This window comes from Octopus sinensis, linkage group LG1 (genome assembly GCF_006345805.1).
Source record: "Octopus sinensis linkage group LG1, ASM634580v1, whole genome shotgun sequence".
Classification (NCBI taxonomy): Eukaryota; Metazoa; Mollusca; class Cephalopoda; order Octopoda; family Octopodidae; genus Octopus; species Octopus sinensis.
In genome coordinates, this window is record NC_042997.1 from 75663234 (window position 1) to 75686112 (window position 22879).

The 22879-nt window shown below is 39.1% G+C and overlaps 1 protein-coding gene and 1 long non-coding RNA gene across 2 annotated transcripts in view; both read left to right on the plus strand.

The window, feature by feature from the left end:
• LOC115210256 overlaps nt 1-22879 on the plus strand; it is a 439746-nt gene that overhangs the window by 352750 nt on the left and 64117 nt on the right. The gene's annotated exons all lie outside the window — the stretch shown is intronic.
• Nucleotides 1631-21748, plus strand: LOC118762942. The gene is made up of 4 exons (XR_004998694.1): nt 1631-1642; nt 13138-13141; nt 14430-14433; nt 21636-21748. It is a non-coding gene; the product is annotated as an uncharacterized LOC118762942 (long non-coding RNA).

Consider the following 22879-nt stretch of genomic DNA (forward strand, 5'->3'; position numbering starts at 1 on the left):
TTCGATTTCACTTGCCCCAACAGGTCTTTGCAAGCAGAGTTTAGTGTCCAATGAAGGGAGGTTGGCATGGATGCCTGTCGTCGGATGAGGTTCAATTTCGACTTCGCTTGCCTCAACAGGTCTTTGTGTGTCCAAGGGAGGAATGACATGCATAAGTGGGCTGGACTCACTTGTCCTGCCTGGTCTTCTCACGCACAGCATATTTCCAAAGGTCTTGGTCGCTGGTCATTGCCTCGGTGAGGCCTAAAGTTCGAAGGTCGTGCTTCACCACCTCGTCCCAGGTTTTCCTGGGTCTACCTCTTCCACAGGTTCCCTCAACTGCTAGGGATTGGCACTTTTCACACACCTATCTTCATCCATTCTCGTCACATGACCATACCAGCGCAATCGTCTCTCTTGCACACCACAACTGATGCTTCTTAGGTCCAACATTTCTCTCAAGGTACTAACACTCTGTCAAGTATGCACACTGACATTACACATCCATCGGAGCATACTGACTTCATTCCTCGCGAGCTTATGCATGTCCTCAGCAGTCATGGCCCATGTTTCACTGCCATGTAGCATGGCTGTTCGTACACATGCATCATACAATCTGCCTTTTACTCTGAGTGAGAGGCCTTTAGTCACCAGCAGAGGTAAGAGCTCCCTGAACTTTGCCCAGGCTATTCTTACTCTAGCCGTTACACTTTCAGCACACCCACCCCCACTACTGACTTGGTTGCCTAGATAACGGAAGCTATCAACTACTTCTAGTTTTTTCCCCTGGAAAGTGATGGAAGTTGTTTTCTGCAGATTTTCAGAGTTTATTGCTCCTGAGCATCTGCCACATACAAAAACTATCTTCCCAGTTAGCCTTCTTTTGACATTGCTGCCCTCTTATGTGTCCATAGCTTACACTGGGTACATCTTATAGAGTTTCTACCTACGCCTTTTCTACAGATCAAGCAGGGCCATCTACCTGAAGGCATTTGTGGTTTGTCTACCTTCCTACTTATTAGTACTTTGGTTTTAGCTAGGTTGACTCTAAGGCCCCTCGATTCTAATCCTTGTTTCCACACCTGGAACTTCTCCTCCAGTTCTGATAGTGACTCAGCAATTAGAGCAAGGTCATCAGCATAGAGGAGCTCCCAGAGGCATCCTGTCTTGAATTCCTCCGTAATTGCCTGGAGGACTATGATAAATAGTAGGGGGCTGAGGACTGAACCCTGGTGGACCCCAATCTCTACCTTGAATTCTTCAGTGTACACGTTGCCAACCCTAACCTTACTTACAGCATCCCTGTACATGGCTTGCACAGCTCTCACCAGCCATTTATCTATCCCTAGTTTCCTCATTGACCACCAGATAAGGGATCGGGGGACCCTGTCAAAGGCTTTCTCCATGTCAACGAAAGTCAGGTACAGGGGCTTATCTTTGGCTAGGTATTTCTCCTGCAGCTGTCTCGCCAGAAATATGGCATCAGTGGTGCTTTTCCCTAGCACGAAACCCTATTCAGTTGGGCTATAACCCTCTCCGTAACCTTCATTACCTGATCCAACACCTTGATACCTCTGTAATTATTTGTATCTAGGGCATCACCTTTACCTTTGTAGCAGTTGACTATTATGCTGCTACACCAGTCATTGGGTATGACTCCTTCGTGTATTACCTGGTTAACTATACGGGTGACTAGGCTATAGCCGACACTACCAGATATTTTGAGCATCTCTGCAGTAATTCCTGATGGGCCTGGGGCTTTCCCTGTCTTCATGCTTCTAATTGCCTTAACTACCAAAGAACTGTCAGCTCGGATAGCTGGTCCCTCTGTTGGGTTGACATTCGGCAGACTCTCTTTATCCCATTCATTTTCTTTATTCAGCAACCTTTCATAGTGGTGTCTCCAAACCTCTCTCTTTGCATCCTCATTTAGCGCAAGTGACCATCATCCATGCGAACACATTTCTCTCCTACCACATCATGTCTTGCAACACGAAATACCTCAAGTCTTTGGTCCTCATGGCGCAGAACATTGGCAATTTTTTTCTTATCTGCTTCCCCTCTGGCTAAATAAACCTGTCTCCTAGCTTCCCTTTTGGCAGTCTGATACACTTCCCTGCTACCACCATTCTTCCAGTCCTTCCAAGCCTGTTTCTTTTGTATAATAGCCCTGTCAACCACATTGTTCCACCACCACGTTACCTTGGGTTGAGTGGGGACTTTGCACCAGCCACAGATCTGGTCAGTGGCTCTCAGCTGGTTGTCCCGTAGAAACCTCCAGTTGTCTTCCACATTATGTGATGCTATACCCCCTTCTATTTCATCAAGGGCTTCGAGTAATACGTTTCTAAATCTCTGTCCATTTGCAGGATCTTTAAGCTTCCAGACCCTTCTCCTCCAGGCTGGTCTTCTTCTGGGCATCCATTCAGCCCCGATCCTGAAGTCGCTAACTACTATGAGGGGTACATTCTTCACCTGGGAAGGTTTTGGCATTTATAAGCAGCCCTTTCCCTTTTTCTGGCAAAGATATAGTCAATTTGGCTGGTGTGTCTGCCAGAACGATCGGTGACTAGGTGACAGCCAGGTTTCCTGAAGTTAGTATTGCAAACCATAAGATCATTTGCATCGCAGAACTCCAGCAGTCTGGTTCCCTCCTCATTGCAGGAACCAAAACCATAGCCTCCATGTATGCCATGGAAGCCTCCTGCACGTTGTCCAACATGTCCATTGAAATTACCAGCCACAAAAAGAAGGTCTCTGTCGTTCGTCGACGAGGTAGTCTGCAATAGGGTGTCATAGAATTGGTCTTTCTGCCCCTCCGGTAGACCCAGCTGAGGGGCATAGGCTGAGATAATGGTAGCTGACCTATGGTGAAGCACTAGTCTAATCTTAGGTACTCTGTCACATACTCTGACTACCTCGATTACCTTATCAATCCATTTCTCCGCAAGAAATATACCCACGCCCCCGACCCTGTCAGTGTTCCCTGCCCAGAATATCTTGTACCTGTGTTCTTTGCCTGTGAGGAACCTAGCGGAACCTCCTCTCCACCTTACTTCTTGGATGCTGCACAAATCTACACGTCTCCGCTCAAGCATCTCAACAATCTCGCCAGACCTACCTTTCAGTGTACCAACTCTGAGGGCGTGGGAGGTGTGGGCCTGTGAGACCCTGGGATGAGGGACAGCAGTGTCATGTACCTGAAAAGAAAGCTCGCTTTTGGCAGAATTCATAAGAAACACTAGACTACAACCTACGGACAATACACCATTTTCATGCGCTATATGATCAAATAGGCCCTACATAGGGGTGGGGTGGCATTTGGCCCTTAGAAGTGTTCACGGGAGATAAACGAGGAAGACATAGGTTAGGGTCTTCCGGTTAAGGATAGGGACTGCCTGTGTGTGGAGGGGGTGGGAGGGTGGGTGTACCGCGAACCAGCAAGTTTAGACTAGAGCATCGTCTTCTGCCCTTGTATACTATGGTTAGAGAAATTAGAGAGAATGAATGAACGAAATGATAACTTTGGTTAGGAAGGATAAATAAATAAATGAAACATTGCGATTAACAGATATGCATGATCTTAAGACAAACAGGAAGACGAAGCTATCGGTACTATGTTTATGTGATAAAGAAATAGATAGATAATATAATAATAGTAATAATAATAATAATAATAATAGAGAATGAATGGGGGTGGCATTAGGGTTACGATCTACGCATTAAACATGGAGAACATGAACAAGGTTGAGAAGTCAAAATTTTCCTTATCTTGGCATTTTCTGAGATCCGTGTTCCATCAGCAGAGGGATTGAAAATCGAGTAGGGGAAAAAACAGGGCTTGCACTTGTTTATAGAGTTAAGGTTAAGGGGGGAAGTGTTGGTGTAACAGGTGGGTAAATCGAAGAGAGAGAGGGGACAAGCAGTAAATACACCACGAGGTAGAAGGAGGAAATTCTTAGGGGTACTCGGTGAGAAAAGTAGGAGAGACAGTGAGTGATCAAGAATGAGGGCAGAAACAGGTGTGCTGCTGTAGAGGAGATACATAGTCATCCTAGTCAGAGGGAAGAGCAAGAGAAAGAGTGTGGGAGACAAGAGAGCAGGAGAGAGGATGGTGAAGTTCCAGGGTATACTCATAAAGAATGGGGTTCAGCGCATAGATGGGATAGTAGAGTAAGGAAGAAAGAGATAAATGGTGGCAATTGCCAGAGCATGCCCTCATTGTACGGGTCATCATATATGCGGCCAGGTATTGCCAAGAAGGTGTAAGTAAGGAATGGGGGTGGGGATTGCAGTGACTGATGAGAACCTGGGTATAAAGAGAGGGATGGGGGAAGCAGCAATACAGTGAGCAGGAGAGGATGGGGAATGAGAGATTATCATAGTGTATGAAGAGGAAATGTGAGGAAGTGAAAAAGATGCTTTTTGGGGGAAGTAATGGAGTTTGGATTCTAGGGGTAGGGTTTGTGAAAACTTTATTGTTACATGTGGGTATGACAGTGCTTCTAGCACTCAGTTTCACCAACGTGGGTGGGTCTTCTCTAGAACCTCATAGTGCCATATATCTCAGTCTATTGTCATTTCCTCCATGAGCCCTAACATCCCGAGATCAGTCTTTACCACATCATCCCATGTTTTCCTGGGTCTCCCTCTCATACAAGTACCATTCATTTTCGTTTTTTGGCACTTCTTTATACAGTTGTCTTCATTCATGTGCATCACACATCCAAACGAATGTAATCTCCTCTTCCACATACCACATTTAATTCCTCTTATGCCCCACTTTTCTCTATACAGTTGTGGGAATTTTCTCTCCATCCTTGTTTACTAAGTTCTCATTACTCAGCAGGAGTATGCATCCTGCTGAGTAATGAAAACTTGGTAAACAAGCATGCTGAGAAAATTCCAAGATGTCCCCACTGTGCTAAATATGCATTTTCAAGATTAGGCACTGTGAAATAATAATAATAATAATAATAATATTTCAGGGTGTTTTCCCCCTCCTCTTTTTTTCCATCCTACCTAAGTGTCCATTTGTAGTGGTGTATATTTTTTCTTTCTCTCTCTATATATATGTTTGTCTGGCTGTACCCCTCTCTCTCTCTATATATATATATATGTATGTATATATATATATATATATATATATATATATATATATATATATATATACACACACAAATGTAATCTCTAGACCCAGCACTGTCAAATAATAGTATTGCAAATAATAACTAATAATGATTCAGTAAATTCCCAGTCAGATTGTGCTTGTCTCCTTATTTATATGTATGGGTGTCCACCCACATGTGTACAGTTCATGAAAGTATCTACTTTTTTGTGTAGATATATATATATATTTGTATTTATGCATGTGTGCATATGGATGCATATGTATATCTGCATGAGTGTATTTGTAGGTATATATTCATATGTGTATTTGTATCTACACACAAGTGCATGTGTATGTGAATGAGAGACTATCAGTGTACATATATTAATGTACGCATATATCTATGCACATATATATTAATATATGTGTGTGTGCCTATGCTTTTATGTGTATGTATGCACATGAGTGTGTGGGTGAAAATATAAAGATATATATATATATATATATATGGATGGATGTATAAATATATATATGTGTGTGTGTATAGGTGCTTGTTTGTGTATATATGTGTACCTCTTTCACAGGTTTCCTCCTGGGTCTGCCTCTTCCACAGGTTCACTCCACTGTTAGGGTGTGATACTTTTTCACACAGCTGTCCTCATCCATGTGCAACACATGACCATAACCATATCTATGTATGAATGTGTATATGTGTGGATATATATATATATATTATATATATATATATATATATATATATATATATATATATATAAATTAGAAAAAAACCACCTTTTATCAATTCAAAATGAAAAATTAAATTGCACCATCTAGAAAATTACATATAATAGAAATATTAAATATAAGATAAAAATACTAAACCAATGATTAAGTAATGTGCAAAATAATAAATAAAATGTATATATTTTGTAGAATAACGACACGTGTTTCGTGGCTATAATTAAGAAATGATTATCATAAAAATATTAGTAGTAGTAGTAAAATCACTTCGATATAAATATAGCCACTCATCAGGTTAAAAATAACTACAATAATAAAATAATTAATTAATAAATATACGTAAATAATCTTTTAAAATATAGATATATTCTTTAAAATATATATATATAAGATACTAAATATACATTAAGTGAAAACTAAATACAACACTTTAACCCTTTCGTTACCAAACCGCCCAAAGCCGCCCGAAAAAAATTTTGGTTTATGAGACCAAACCGCCCAAAGCCGCCCGAATTTACCTATTCATATTTAAATGAGAATATCAGAGCAAATCTCTTCAGTACATTCGTGAAAACACGTATTATACTTCGTAAACAGTTCAACTACAGTTTTGTACAATAATCGAAGTGTAATTTTAATTCCGTGAATTTTGGGAGATTTTTTTCCGAAATTTGTTCCTATTGTGTTTTCAAAATTTGTAATTCTGACAAAAAATGGATACGAATTTCATTATATCAAGCAGCGAGTCAGAATTCGAAGGATTTTCTACTGAAGACCTTCATAAATCTAACTCTATGACTGAAAAAAAAAAAAGCATGTGGTATTTGATAATGAATCTGATGTTTCATTTTCCGAAAGTGAAAACAGTGAATCTGAGATCTCCAATGGCGATAAAGAAAATGAATTGGCACCTGAATGGAGTGAAAATTTAAAAACTGTTTCTTTCGGTGATTTTTCTGAAGAAACTGGACCAAGCCACAGACTTTCCCAGAAGAGTAAAGCCTTAAACTATTTCTTTTTACTTTTTCGAATGAGCCTATTTGAAATCATTACGGTGAAAACGAACCGTTACGCTAAACGTAAACAAAGCGAAAGAAACGATAGTTTGTTATTTCCCACAACCTTAAATGAAATTAAGGCCTATTTTGCCATAAATATTATTATGGGTATCAGAAAGTTACCCAGAATAACAAATTCTATCGTAAAATTTTGTTGTATACCCAATTGAATATTAGCTAATAACCCATTTTCTATAGCGATGTTTGAACAAAATTTTAATAATTTTATATTTTGTGGAATTTACCTGTATCTACCTGCAATTAGAGTCACTTTGTAACAAAAATTATAGTATAGATTGGTTGAGAATATTTCATTAAATTATCTTCCAAAAATCAGATTAATATATTGATAAATAAAAAAGTTATAGTTGTTTAATGAAACCAGACTAAATTTATGATTACGTTAGAAATTAATTGAAACACATAAGGGGTGTAATTTGGTCAGAAAGGGTTAAGCTATATACATTAAATCAGATTATTAATTAATATATTTATTTAATAAACATCCAAATACAGGCTAATACCCATTAAGCAATTAATACTAAAACCTTAAAATTAATTAATATACACAATGCTAGTACAAGCCATAAATACTGGAATCAAAATAAGAAATGTTTCAAATATAGATATCTATTTTAAAGAATATATTTATATTTTAAAAGATTATTTACGTATATTTATTAATTAATTATTTTATTATTGATAACCTTAAGGTTATCATTTCATTATTTCATTTTCTCTAAATTTGTTTAACCATAGCTTACAAGTACTGAAGATGATGCTCTAGTCTAAACTTGCCCAAATTCCCTAAGAATAGTCTTCTACCTCGTGTTGTATTTATTACTTACTTACTTTAACACCTGACCATCTAACTCTGACCCCCCTCTCTCTCTGCCTCACTGTCTCTTCGATTTACCACTGCTGTTTCATTAAATTATGTTACCCAAAATCCCAAAAGTAGTTTTCAATTCTATCTCACGATTTCAGCATTTGCTGTTTCATTAATTTATGTTTACACAAAATCCCTAAGAATATTCTTCCTCTTCGTATTGTATTTACTGCCTGACCACCCAACTCTGACCTCTCTTTCTATGCACACTGTCTCTCTCTTCGATTTACCACTGCTATTTCATTAAATTATGTTTCCCAAAATCTCAAAAATATTTTTCAATTCCATCTCATGATTTCGGCATTTGCTGTTTCATTAATTTTTGTTACAGAGAATCCCTAAGAATATTCTTCTTCTTCCTCATGTTGTCCCCCCCTCTCTCTCTCTTTCTCACTCTCTCTTCGATTTACCACCTAATACACCAACAGTCCCCCCCACTAACCCCAACTCTATATAAACTAGTGTATGCTCTGTTTTTTCCCCTACTCGATTTTCATTTCCTCTGCTGATAAAATATGGATTTCAGAAGATGACCAGTTAAGGAAAATTTTGACTTTACAACCTCGTTCATGTACTCCTGTTAATGTATAGATCGTAACCCTAACCACCACCCCCATTCGTTCTCTATTATCTATCTATTTCTCTATCATGTAAACATAGTTCCAATAGCTTCACCTTCCTTGTTTCTCTTAAGATCATATTTATCTGTTAATCATTATATTTTATTTTTATTTTATTACAGGTTATTATTTCATTATTTCATTCTCTCTAAATTTGTTTATCCATAGCTTACATGTGCAGAAGACGATGCTCTAGTCTAAACTTGCTGTTTCAAAGTACACCCACCCTCCCACACCATCTACCTTAACAGGAAGTTACTAACCTATGTCTTCCTTGTGTACCTCCTGCGAACACTTCTAAGGGCCAAATGCCACCCACACCCCTATGTAGGGTTTATTTGATCATATAGCACAAAAAACAGTGTAGTGTATGTAGGTTGTAGTCTAGTGTTTCTTTATGAATTCTGCCAAATGCAAGCTTTCTTTTCAGGTACATAACACTGCTGTCCCTCATCCCAGGGTCTCACAGGCTCACACCTCCCACACCCTCAGAGTTGGCACACTGAAAGGTAGGTCTGGTGAGATTGTTGAGATGCTTGAACTATTGTTGAGATGCTTGTGCCGCATCCAAGAAGTAAGGTGGAGAGGAGGTTCCGCTAGGTTCCTCACAGGCAAAGAACACAGGTACAAGATTTTCTGGGCAGGGAACACTGACGGGGTCAGGAGCGTGGGTATACCTCTTGTGGAGAAATGGGTAGATAAGGTAATCGAGGTAGTCAGAGTATGTGACAGAGTACTTAAGATTAGATTAGTGCTTCACCATAGGTCAGCTACCATTATCTCGGCCTATGCCCTTCAACCGGGGCTACCGGAAGGGCAGAAAGACTGATTCTATGACACCCTGTTGCAGATTACCTCATTGACAAATGACAGGTACCTTCTCTTTGTGGCTGGTGACATCAATGGATATATATGTCGGGGGCTTCCATGGCATACAGTTTTGGTTCTCGCAATGAGGAGGGAACCAGGCTGCTGGAGTTCTGTGATGCAAATGATCTTATGGTTTGCAATGCCAACTTCAGGAAACCCACCTCTCACCTAGTCACCTACCGTCCTGGCAGACACACTAGCCAAATTGACTACATCCTCGTCAGAAAAAGGGAAAGAGGGTTGCTTATAAATGCCAAAACCTTCCCAGGCGAAGAATGTATCCCTCAACGTAGATTAGTAGTTGGCAACTTCAGGATCAGGGCTGAATGAATGCCCAGAAAAAGACTAGCTTGGAGGAGAAGGGTCTGGAAGCTTAAAGATCCTGCAAATCGACAGAGATTTAGAGACGTATTACTCGAAGCCTTCGATGAAATAGGAGGGGATATACCATCACATAATGTGGAAGACAACTGAAAGTTCCTACGGAACAACCCGCTAAAGGCCACCGACCAGATCTGTGGATGGTGCAAAGTCCCCTCTCAACCCAAAATAACGTGGTGGTGGAACAATGTGGTTGACAGGGCTATTAGACAAAAGAAACAGGCTTGGAAGGACTGGAAGAACAGTGGTAGCAGGGAAGTGTATCAGACTGCCAAAAGGGAAGCTAGGAGGCAGGTTTATTTAGTCAGAGAGGAAGCAGATAAGAAAAAAAATTTGCCAATGTTTTGTGCCGTGAGAACGAAAGACTTGAGGTATTTCATGTTGCAAGACAGTGTGTGAGAGAGAATCGTGGTGTGATAGGAGAGAAATGTGTTCGCATGGATGATGGTTCACTTGCACTAAATGAGGATGCAAAGAGAGAGGTGTGGAGACACCACTATGAAAAGTTGCTCAATAAAGAGAAGGAATGGGAGAAAGAGAGTCTGCTGAATGTCGACCCAACAGAGGGACCAGCTATCCGAGTTGACAGTACCTCGGTAGATAAAGCAATTAGAAGTATGAAGACAGGGAAAGCCCCAAGCCCATCAGGAATTACTGCAGAGATGCTCAAAATATCTGGCAGCGTTGGCTATAGCCTAGTCACCCATATAGTTAACCAGGTGATACACAAAGGAGTCATACCCAATGACTGGTGTAGCAGCATAATAGTCAACTGCTACAAAGGTAAAGGTGACGCTTTAGATACAAATAATTACAGAGGTATCAAGTTGCTGGACCAAGTAATGGAGGTTACAGAACGGGTCATAGCCCAACTAATTAGAGAGAGAGTCAGTTCAGATGAGATGCAGTTTGGATTCGTGCTAGGGAAAAGCACCACTGATGTTATATTCTTGGTAAGAAATACCTAGCGAAAGATAAACCTCTGTACCTGGCTTTCGTTGACATGGAGAAAGCCTTTGACAGGGTCCCCCGATCCCTTATCTAGTGGTCAATGAGGAAACTAGGGATAGATGAATGGTTAGTGAAAGCTGTGCGAACCATGTACAGGGACACTGTAAGTAAGGTGAGGGTTGGCAATGAGTACAGTGAAGAATTCCGGGTAGAGGTAGGGGTCCACCAAGGTTCAGTCCTCAGCCCCCTCCTATTTATCATAGTTCGCCAGGCAATAACAGAGGAATTCAAGACAGGATGCCCCTGGGAGCTCCTCTATGCTGATGACCTTGCTCTAATTGCTGAGTCACTATCAGAACTGGAGGAGAAGTTCCAGGTGTGGAAACAAGGATTAGAATCGAGGAGCCTTAGAGTCAACCTAGCTAAAACCAAAGTACTAATAAGTAGGAAGGTAGACAAATCACAAACGCCTTCAGGTAGATGGCCCTGCTCGATCTGTAGAAAAGGGGTAGGTAGAAACTCTATAAGATGTACCCAGTGTAAGCTATGGACACATAAGAGGTGCAGCAATGTCAAAGGAAGGCTAACTAGGAAGATAGTTTTTGTATGTGGCAGATTCTCAGGAATAATAAACACTGAAAATGTGCAGAGAACAAATTCCTCCACATTCCAGGGAGAAAAACTAGAAGTAGTTGATAACTTCCGTTACCTAGGTGACCAAGTCAGTAGCAGAGGCGGGTGTGCTGAAAGTGTAACTGCTAGAGTAAGAATAGCCTTGGCAAAGTTCAGAGAGCTCTTACCTCTGCTGGTGACAAAAGGCCTCTCGCTCAGAGTAAAAGGCAGATTGTATGATGCATGAGTACGAACAGCCATGCTACATGGCAGTGAAACATGGGCCGTGACTGCTGAGGATATGCGTAAGCTTGCAAGAAATGAAGCCAGTATGCTCAAATGGATGTGTAATGTCAGTGTGCATACTCGACAGAGTGTAAGTACCTTGAGAGAAAAGTTGGACCTAAGAAGCATCAGTTGTGGTGTGCAAGAGAGACGTCTACGCTGGTATGGTCATGTGGCAAGAATGGATGACGATAGTTGTGTGAAAAATGGCACACCCTAGCGGTTGAAGGAACCTGTGGAAGAGGTAGACCCAGGAAAACCTGGGACGAGGTGGTGAAGCACGACCCTCGAACATTAAGTCTCACCGAGGAAATGACTAGTGACCGAGACCTTTGGAAGTATGCTGTGTGTGAGAAGACCCAGCAGGAGACCATAACCCGTGGCCTCTGCCTAGGATGTAGCCAGTCCACTTATGCATACCTTTCCTTCTTGGGACACAAAACTCTGCTTTCACAGACCTGTTGAGGCAAGTGAAATCGAAATTGATCAAAAATCAATGGAAATTGTAGTTGTGATACCATTGCTGGTGGCACGTAAAAGATACCATCTGAACCTGGCTGTTGCCTGGCACCTGTGCCAGTGACACGTAAAAAGCACCCACTACACTCATGGAGTGGTTGGTGTTAGGAAGGGCATCCACTGTAGAAACACTGCCAGATCAGACTGGGCCTGGTGCAGCCTCCTGGCTTCCCAGACCCCAGTCGAACTCTCCAACCCATGCTAGCATGGAAAGCAGATGTTACGCGATGATGATGATGATTATTGTAGTTATTTTTAACCTGATGAGTGGCTATATTTATATCAAAGTGATTTTACAACTGCTACTAATATTTTTACTATAATCATTTCTTAAATATAGCCACGAAAGACGTCGTTATTCTACCAAATATATACATTTTATTTATTATTTTGCACATTACTTAATCATTGGTTTATTTAATATTTCTATTATATGTAATTTTCTAGATTGTGTAATTTAATTTTTCATTTTGAATTGATAAAAGGTGGTTTTTTCTAATTTATATATATATATTATATTTTGTGAAATTTGATTTAGTATTTCTAAATTGAATTTTTCCTTGTAAGTTAGGAATAATATTCCCTCAAATTATTATTATTATTATTATTATATATATATATATACAGGGTGAGGAAGCAAAATTTACAATATTTTGAGGCAGGGATTGAAAGACAGTGTATGACCAATTATTTTATTGAAAGTTATGAGAATTTATTTGCCACAAGAAAATTTACATAATAGAAAATGTTTTTATTCTATGTGTCCTCCTTCTTTCTCAATAACTGCCTTCACACGCTTCCTGAAACTTGTACAAGTGTTCCTCAAATATTCGGGAGACGACTTCTCCCATTCTTCTGTAATAGTATCTTTAAGTGAGTCGACATTGCTGTGTGATGTTCTATTGGTAGCATGTTCTAAAACGCCCCAAATAGCATAATCCAGGGGGTTTAGATCTGGGCTACAAGGCGGCCATAAACATGATTCCCAAAAATCGCTAAAGTTGGATTTTCAGAAATCTTGTATCTTTCTGGCTGTGTGGGCTGGAGCACCATCCTGTGTCCATACATAATTAACATCTGGGTAGTTTGCTTTAGGCCATGACAATACCTGGTATCTCAGAGTCTTGTAGTAAGTATTAACATTTATCTTTTCATCAGCTTTGTAGAATTTTATAGGCATTTTCTTTCCATCGGAAGCCACAACACCAAAAGCCATAACTTGTGCAGCATGTTTTGTTTTGAATGTCCCCTTAACCTCAGCTGTTGATTTTGCAATAAATCTGTCATTTCTGCAGTTCAGAACAGCATCGACAGTGAAGATCTTTTCATCTGAAAAGATTGTTATAATGGAGGACATTTTCTTGAACCATGTAATAATTTTCTTGCACCTCTCCAATCTCTTTTCCTTCATAGCTGTTGTCAACAAATGTTTTGGTGTTCTTGTGTAAGATTTTAACCTCAAATCATATTTTACTGCATTTCTAATGGTCTTCTTGTCTACCTCAAGTTCAATTGCCATTTTTCTCATGGATTTGGTTGGATCCTGTAGGATTTTGGATTTGAGAGCTTTAATAAAGGCTTTGGTACGTTTTTTGTTGATTCCTCCACTTCCAGACTTCCTCGTAATAGTTTTGCTCATAGTCAAAATATTCTTTACATTATAAACAGTCTTTATGGACACTCCAACTATCCTTGAAATCTCCTTTCGTGTGACGAGTGCATTCAGCAAATCACATATTCTTTGACGTTTGCTTTCCTGATTACTCATATGGGCAAAAGTTTCTGAAAAGGTAAGGATAATAGTGTTAGGTATGAGTATGACATCAGTATATGCTAGGTTTCAAAACAATTGACTTAGTGCCTCCTGAGAAAAAGCAACTTAATGTTCATTGTAAATTTTGCTTCCTCACCCTGTATATATATATATATATATATATATATTATATATATATATATATATATATATATATATATATGTATATATATATTTATATTTATATCAATGGGAGTGATCATGTGAGAGTCAGCACACAAAGTTGGAGATAAGTAGAGAGAAATGTATTTGTATATACATATATGTAAGAGTGTGTATGTATACACACACTCTTCACTATATGTATATGCAAGACAAAGTGATAGGTTTACTTATGTATGTGGGTATGTGTATATACTTACAAATGCAAGAGGGCATATATATATATATATATATATATATATATATATGTACACATATGTATATCATCGTTTAATGTCCGCTTCCCATGTTTATATGGGTTTGAGAACTGGCAAGCCAGGAAGCTGCACCAGGCTCCAATCTGATCTGGCAAGGTTTCTACGACTGGATACCATTCCTGACGCCAACCACGCCAAGAGTGTAGTGGATGCTTTTTATGTGCCACCAGCACAGGGGCCAGTTAGGTGGTACTGGCAGTGACCACACCTAAATGGTACTTTTTACATGCCATCAGCATGGGAGCCAGTTAGGCAGCACTGGCAATGACGACACTTGAATGGTGCTTTTTACATGCCACCAGCATGGGCACCAGTCTCGTGGGACTGGCATTGACCATGCTCAAATGGTGCTTTTTACGTGCCACCAGCACAGGTGCCAGTCAGGCAGTACTGGCATCAGTCACAACAATGCTTTCACTTAAATGGGTACACTTAAATAGAACGGTTGTGCAACACAGACAGAGGCTGTAGCAATGTTCTCACTTGGCTTGCTGGTCTTCTGAAGCACAGTGTATCTCCAAAGGTCTCAGTTGCTTGTCATTGCCTCTGTGGGGCCCAACATTCGAAGGTTGTGCTTTACTACCTCATTCCAGGCCTTACTGGTTCTACCTCTTCCACAGGTTCCCTCCACTCTTAGGGTGTGGCACTTTTTCACACAGCTGTCCTCATCCATACTCAACTTATGACCATACCAGTGCAGTTGTCTCTCTTTCACATGTACGTATATATAGTTGCCTAAATGTAGGTATATATACATATGTATGGGAATGTATGTATATGTGAGCGCATGTATGTGTGTATATAGGCATATATACGTAGGTTTGTATGTGTGTATATGTGAGTATATATCCAACCGCTGAATACTAAAGATCAGCTTAAGAAATTCACATGTGTAGCCAAACATGAAGAACCGATCAGAGATATCCCCAAATAGAAGACCAATCCCATTTAAATGCCAACCAGTACCATTCATAGTCTGACAAATGTATTCTTGCCCACACACCATTGGCCTATCAACTGCTACTAAATTCAAACCCCAATGAGCAGAGGAGATGACCTTGAAGTCATTGAATTTAAACTAACATAGACAACACTCATATATTGCCTGAGGAAACACAACTAGATCTCATTATGCAAAGAAACAGTAGCATACTCAAATACCTGTATTCTTGGAGAACTATGTTGTATCAAAACAATTGTAGCGAATCTCTCTATATATAAACGGCAGTTTGTCTGTGCGTGTGTCTGTGTGTCTGTTTGCTTGTACCCTCACCCTGACCACGGCTTTCAACCGATTCTGATGAAACTTGACACACACATAGCCCAATGTCATAATTCAAAACTAACGCAGCGAAAATTTTGAAAAGTTCCCCCAGTTCTGAAAAATATCGATAAATTCGACATGGGGTCGAGAATTAGAAACACAAACCACAAACTGTCTAGGGGACGCAAGTCCACCTTTTTTAACTAAAAAAAAAAATTTACCATCATTTTTTTCCATTTTTTTGCTATTTTTTGGCTATAACTCTCTAAAAGTGCTTTATAGTTTTTTCCCTTACAAACCTGAGCAACGCCGGGCGATACTGCTAGTTATAAATAAATGTCCGACTGTACTCCAATTTCTTCAATTTTATATATACACAACACATGCATATATATATATATATATATATATATATATATATATATATATATATATATATAAAGGCATTAAGAATCCATACAAATCAAAATTTATGGTTAGAAAAGTAAAGGAAGTTGAACAAGGCACAAAATTATATTTTAGAGAATCTTTGATATTTTTGGTACAGTGAGTGATTTAAAATATAACCAGTTTTGATGTATCCATCTTATCAAATATTAAAAGGAATTTTTTGGGAAGTCAAAGAGAAAAAAATAGGAGTTTAACAGTTTGACCTATGCATAGATTTCCATAAAAATTACTTTTAACATTTGATAAGATGGATACATTGACACTCATCATCATCATCATCATCATTTAACATACGTTGTCCATGATGGCATGGCTTGGACAGTTTGACCAGGGCTGGTAAGCTGAAGGGCTACGGCATATTCCAGTCTGATTTGGCATGGTTTCTACAGCTGAATTCCCTTCCTAACACCAACCACTACAAGAGTGTAATGCATGACACCAATATCTACCACAACTACGATTTCACTTGGTTTGATGGGTCTTCTCAAGCATAGCATATTGCCAAATGTCTCAGTCATTTGTCATTGCTTCCATGTGGCCCAACACTTAAAAGGTATTTTTTACATGCCAGTTGCCTCCAAGAGGCCCAACACTTGAAAGGTGCTTTGTATGTACCACCTGCACAGGTTCAAGTTATGTGACACTGGCATTGGCCACATTGCCTCTGTGAGTACCAACACTTGACAGATGCTTTTTGCATGCCACTGCCACAGGTGCCAGGTACATGACACCAACATTGGCCACATTGCCTACATGAGGCCCAATGCTCAAAAAATACTTTTTACATGCCACTGGCATGGATGCCAGTTATGTGACACTGGCATCTGCTATGAATATGATTTCACTCAGCTTGACAGGTCTTCTTAAGCATGGCATATCACCAAAGGTCTCGGTCACTAGTCATTGCCTCTGTGAGGCCCCAAGTTCGAAGATCATGTTTCACCACCTCCCTTGTCTTCTTGGGTCTATCTCTTCCACAGGTTCCCTCCACAGTTAGAGATCAGCACTTTTTACACAGCTGTCCTCATCCATACACATCACATAACCATACCAACACAGTTGTCTCTCTTGCACACCACATCTTTTATCTCAAGACGCTTCCACTCTGTCATACATGCTCACTGACATTACACATCCAGCAAAGCATGTTAGCTTCATTTCTTTCAAGCCTACCTATATCCTCGGTGGTCATAGCCCATGTTTCACTGCTGTGTAGCACAGCTGTTGATACACAAGCATGATATAGTCTGCCTTTCACTCTGAGGGAGAGGCCCTTTGTTGACAACAGAGGTAGGAGCTCTCTGAACTTTGCCCAGCCTACTCTTATTGTTGCAGCTATGCTCTTAGAGTATCCACCACCACTACTGATTTAGTCATCTAGATAACAGAAGCTATCAACTACATCTAGCTTATCCTAGGTGCATTTGCTGGGATCTCTTTTCTGTACATTTTTAGTCTTTATTGTACCTGTGCATCTTCCACACACAAAACCTATTTTCCAGTGAACATGCCTCTGATATTGCTAAACCTCTTATGTGTACAGCTTATAGAATTGCTGCCTATGCCTTTCCTACAGATCAAGCATGGCAATCTATCTGAAGTGATTTGTCTTGTCTTCCTACTTACTAAGACTTTGGTGTTTGCTAGGTTAACTCTTAGGTCCTTTGATTCTAGACCTTTCTTCCATACCTGGAATTTCTTCTCTAGTTGTGGTAGTGATTCAGTTATAAGAAAAAGGTCATCAGCATAGAGGAGCTCCCAGGGTCAGCCTATCTTAAATTCCTCTGTTATTGCCTGGATGGCTATGATGAACAAGAGGGGTCTGAGCATTGATCCTTGGTGAATCCCTACTTATACCCTGAATTCATCATTAGTTACCAACCCTCACCTTACTGACAGCATCCCCATACATGTCTTGTACAGCTCTCACCAACCACTCATCTATCCCTAGTTGCCACATTGACCACCAGATACAAGATTGGAGGACCCTGTCAGAGGCTTTCTCCATGTCAATGAAAGCCAAGTACAGAGGTTTGTCTTTGGCTAGGTACTTCTGAAGCTGCATTACCAGAAATACAACATCAGTGGTGCTTCTCCTTGGCACAAAACCAAACTGTATCTCATCTAGATTAAACCTACCCCTAATTAGTTGGGCTATGACCCTCTCTGTAACTTTCATCACCTGATCCAACAATTTGATACTTATGTGTTTATTTCTACCTAAGGTATCACCTTTACCTTTGTAGTAGTTGACTATAGTACTGCTACACCAGTCATTGTGTATGACTCCTTCATGTACAACTTGATCAACTATACTGGTGACTAGACCATATCCCATATCGCCAAATATTTTAAGCATCTCAGCAGTTATTCCAGGTGGGCCAGGGGCTTTTTCTGTCTTCATATCCTTCATAGCTTTGTCTACAATGCTTCTGTCTATTCAAACTATAACACTAACAAAAATATTAAACCTTCTCTAAAATATACTTTTGTGCCTTTTCCAACTTTATTTACTCTTTAAACTATATATATATATATATAATATATATATATATATATATATATATATATATGGGCATGTTGGATGGCAATCTGGTATCTTCCATGGTGTACATGGGGCCATGGAATTGGTTCCCAAAATGAAGATGGTACAAGGCTACTGGAGTTCTATGATGCATATAACCTATTGATCTGCAACACCAACTTCAGGAAGCCAGCCAACCACCTATCAATCAGGTGACTGTGCTAGCCAGATGGATTGTATTCTCACCAGACAGCAGGATGCATGGTTACTTTTAAATACAAAGACCCTCCCTGGTGAAGAATGTACTCCACAGCATAGACTAATTGTTAGTGACTTTAGACTCCAGCCAGAAGGATGCCAAGAAGCATACCAATCTGGAAAAGAAAGATTTGGAAACTTAAAGACCCTTCATATGGTCAGAGATTTAGGGACATCCTAATTGAGAAATTTGATTAGAGAGGAGGAGCTACAGACTTGTGACTTAGAGGGCAACTGGGAATTCCTGCAGGACAGCTTGCTGAGTGCCACAGACCAAATCTGTGGTTGGTACAAAGTCCCTTCCAAACCTAGGGTAATGTAGTGGTGGAATGATACTATAGACAGGGCCATTAAAGCAAAGAAACAGGCCTGGAAGAGAGTGGATAGCAGGGAACTGTATCAGATAACCAGAAGGGAAGCTGGGGGAGAGGTATATATAGCCAAGGTAGAAGCAAAAAAGAAGCTTGCCTGTGTTCAGTGACATGAGCACTAAAGTATTTTGGATTGTAAGACAGTGTGTGAGAGAAGGTGTAGGAGTGGCTGTGTAGTAAATAGCTTGCTTACAAACCACATGGTTCTAGGTTCAGTCCCACTGCATGGCACCTTGGGCAAGTGTCTTCTATTATAGCCTCGGGCCGACCAAAGCCTTGTGAGTGGATTTGGTAGACGGAAACTGAAAGAAGCCTGTTGTATATATCTATATGTATGTGTGTTTGTGTGTCTGTGTTTGTCCCCCCAACATCGCTTGACAACTGATGCTGATGTGTTTACGTCCCCGTAACTTAGTGGTTCGACAAAAGAGACCGATAGAATAAGTACTAGGCTTACAAAGAAAAAGTCTTGGGGTCGATTTGCTCAACTAAAGGTGGTACTCCAGCATGACTACAGTCACATGACTGAAACAAGTAAAAGAGTATGTCATAGGAGAGAAATGCATCTGCATGGATGATGGTGCACTTGCATTTAATGATTCTGGAAAGAAAGAGGCCTGGAGATGCCATTATGAAAGAGTGCTGAATGCGGAAAATGAATGAGAGGAGGAGAGTCTGCCAAATGTTGAGCCAATTGAGGACCAGCTACCCAAATTGACAGTACCCTGGGAGATTAAGTAATTAAGGATATGAAGACAAGGAAAACTTCCAGTCCATCAGGAGTCACTTCTAAGATGCTTAAAATATCAGGCAGTGTGGGTTATGGTCTAGTCACCCATATTGTAAATCAGGTGGTTCACAAAGGAGTCATACCCAATGATTGTTGTAGCAACACCATTGTCAACTGCTATAAAGGTAAAAGTGATGCCTTAGATAGAAATAATTAACTTAAGAATTAACCTAGCAAAAACCAAAATCTTAGTAAGTAGGAAGGTAGACAGATCACAAACCCCTTCAGTTAGATGTCCCTGATCAATCTGTAGGTTCACAAATAGGATGCCATTTTATCTACACATGGTTGTGCATAGGTGGATAGAAAATTTATCTGCCTCTTATCTCTGTATGGGGTTGCTAGCTGATTTCTTTTCTGCTGTTGGATTATTTCACCTCTCTTTTTTTTTTTTTTTTTTGCTTTTTTTATACCCAACAGTAGCCCTTTTCTACTAGCAATTACTGTAGCACACATATATGTTGTCAAAGCATCTAAATCCACCACAAGTTTGACTGAACTAAAAAATCAGTTAAAAAAATAATATATGAACCTGATTATACAATGGAAGTTATACATTCCAGACCACATTGTACCCGGGTCATGCTGACTTACATCACTGTCCCTTTTCCCTGTATAAAAACTAAACCCACAGCTGTACCCCATATTTGCTTCACAAAACTTCCAAATTTTGATCCCCTACTTTGTGGGTTTTCCTGGCATATATTGTTAGAAATGTTCTCTACCTTTATACTTCACCATGCCTTTATCTACAGATAAGTATCTATCAGGATTGTGAAGTGTTTTATATGTGTTTTGGACACAGTTGATGAAGTGTCTTATTTTAAATAGGAGATGGAAGTTTGATTCTCCACATACTAGGTTATTGCTAGTGCCTCTCATATGTAGATATTATTTTAATTTCGTAAGTCATGTCTTTGTCATAATATTGGAAACATATTGGTCTCCAAAAATTTCACCATTACTCCAGTAATTTTTAATTTGGAGTAATTTCATGGTACCCATAATAATATTTATGGCAAAAATTGCTCGTGTATCTTCTACAATTGTGGGAAACCAAAAACTACCTTCCTTTTTCAGTTTATTTACTTTCTGCATAATGGCTGGTTTCCACAGCAATTACTTCAAAGAAGCTTATTGGAAAAAGTAACAGAAAATAGTCTAATGGCTTCAATTCCTAAGAAAGACTAAGTAGGTCCAGTCTCTTCTGAAAAATAGTTTTCAAATTCCAACTCCATTTAGGTATAGATTTGCTCTTGCTGTCACTATTGAGTTATCTTCAGAATTGCAAGTGAGATGACATGTTTTCACAAATGTACTTACGAGATTTGTGCTGAAATTTACATTTAAATGTCATTGGGTTTGCCTGGCTGTCTATGGCTGGGTTGGTGTGGAAAGGATTAAAAATCTGATAGCTAACATTAGTAATAGGATATCAAATCTATCTTCTAAACAACTATTTCATGAAGCAGCCCCTTACTATAACAATGCCCTAACTAACAGCTGCTTCAGAGATAAAATATATTACAAATCTTTAAGTAAAAACAGGAATCATAAAAATTGACCAAGGAAACTAATTCGGTTCAACCCTTCTTTCTCCCTTAATGTTACGGCTAACTTAGGCAAGAATTTCCTGTTTCTTTTAGATAAGCATTTTCCATTAAATCATAAATACAGGAAAATTTTTAACAGATGCTCAAAAAGATATACAGCTGCTGCCCCAATATGAAGAACATTATAACTTGCAAAAATCACCAAGAAACCACTCCCATTTGTAACTGTTGGGACCCTGAAGCTTGCCCACTTGATCAGGTGTGTATGATGAATTCTGTCATATACAAAGCTGCTGTCTATCTATCTATTTATCTTTATATATGTGTATATATATATATATATATATATATATATATATATATATTTATATATATATATATGTATGCTTTGTGATGGCCTATATGTGTGTGTGTGTGTATATATATATATATATATATACATATGTATGTATATTTCGAAAAATATTTTCGAATAATCCTAGTGGTTACAATGTTTCCTTCAAATTGGTTTTAAATGCCAGCTGGTGATACCCAAGTTAGTAACAAGTTACTTGACTCTGGTAATTATTCACACTTGGTAAATCTAAGTGTCCTTTTCAGGACTACATAGTTTCTGTAGAGTAAGTAATAATATTAATAATGGTCAGGGGAACAAAGATTTTCCACATGTTACTTACTTATTAAACAGTTACTTACAGCATTCTTTTGTGGGACAGAAATCATTGTACACAGGTCAGCAGAATTAAAACAGGTAATAGCCAACTTAGGAATGAAAGGATAGATAAGGATAAGAAGATCAAACAATGGGTAATAACCATGGAACACCAGATAAGGTGATGATTAGCAATGATTTTAAGAAAATGGAACTGTATAATCTACTAAATAACTTTGATAGTAACAAAAACTTTAGTAGGCAGCACCCAAATAGAGGAGGTAACAAATATGTAAGCCAGTCCTTCAGAAATACACAAATAAGTAACAGACCAAATATGAAAACCAGAGAAATAGGATAAATACTCCAAAAATTTCTCTAATAAAATATCTGATAATACAAAGTGGCATATAATTCCCTTCAGAAAGCAAATTCTTTCCAACATTCCTAAATTATTCTATTCAGCAGTGGTAAAATATTTTCCAAGAAATAGTAAATACTTTAGTGTATTTAATAACCACAAAATTAGGCTTGCGTTTTCCAGCAGCAGGAACCTAGTGCAAATTATAGCTGCACACAAGTTAAATAATTTCTATGAGAATACTATTAATATTAATCAAAACAGAAATAGCGAATTAGGAATAAACGGTAATGAGACAAGCCTTATTGATAGAGCTAGTGACCAGAAAAGTAGCTACAACAAAGGAACTAATATAAGAGAAGCAACCACTAACTCAACTACTAGACTAGAAAGAGAAGACAAGAACATT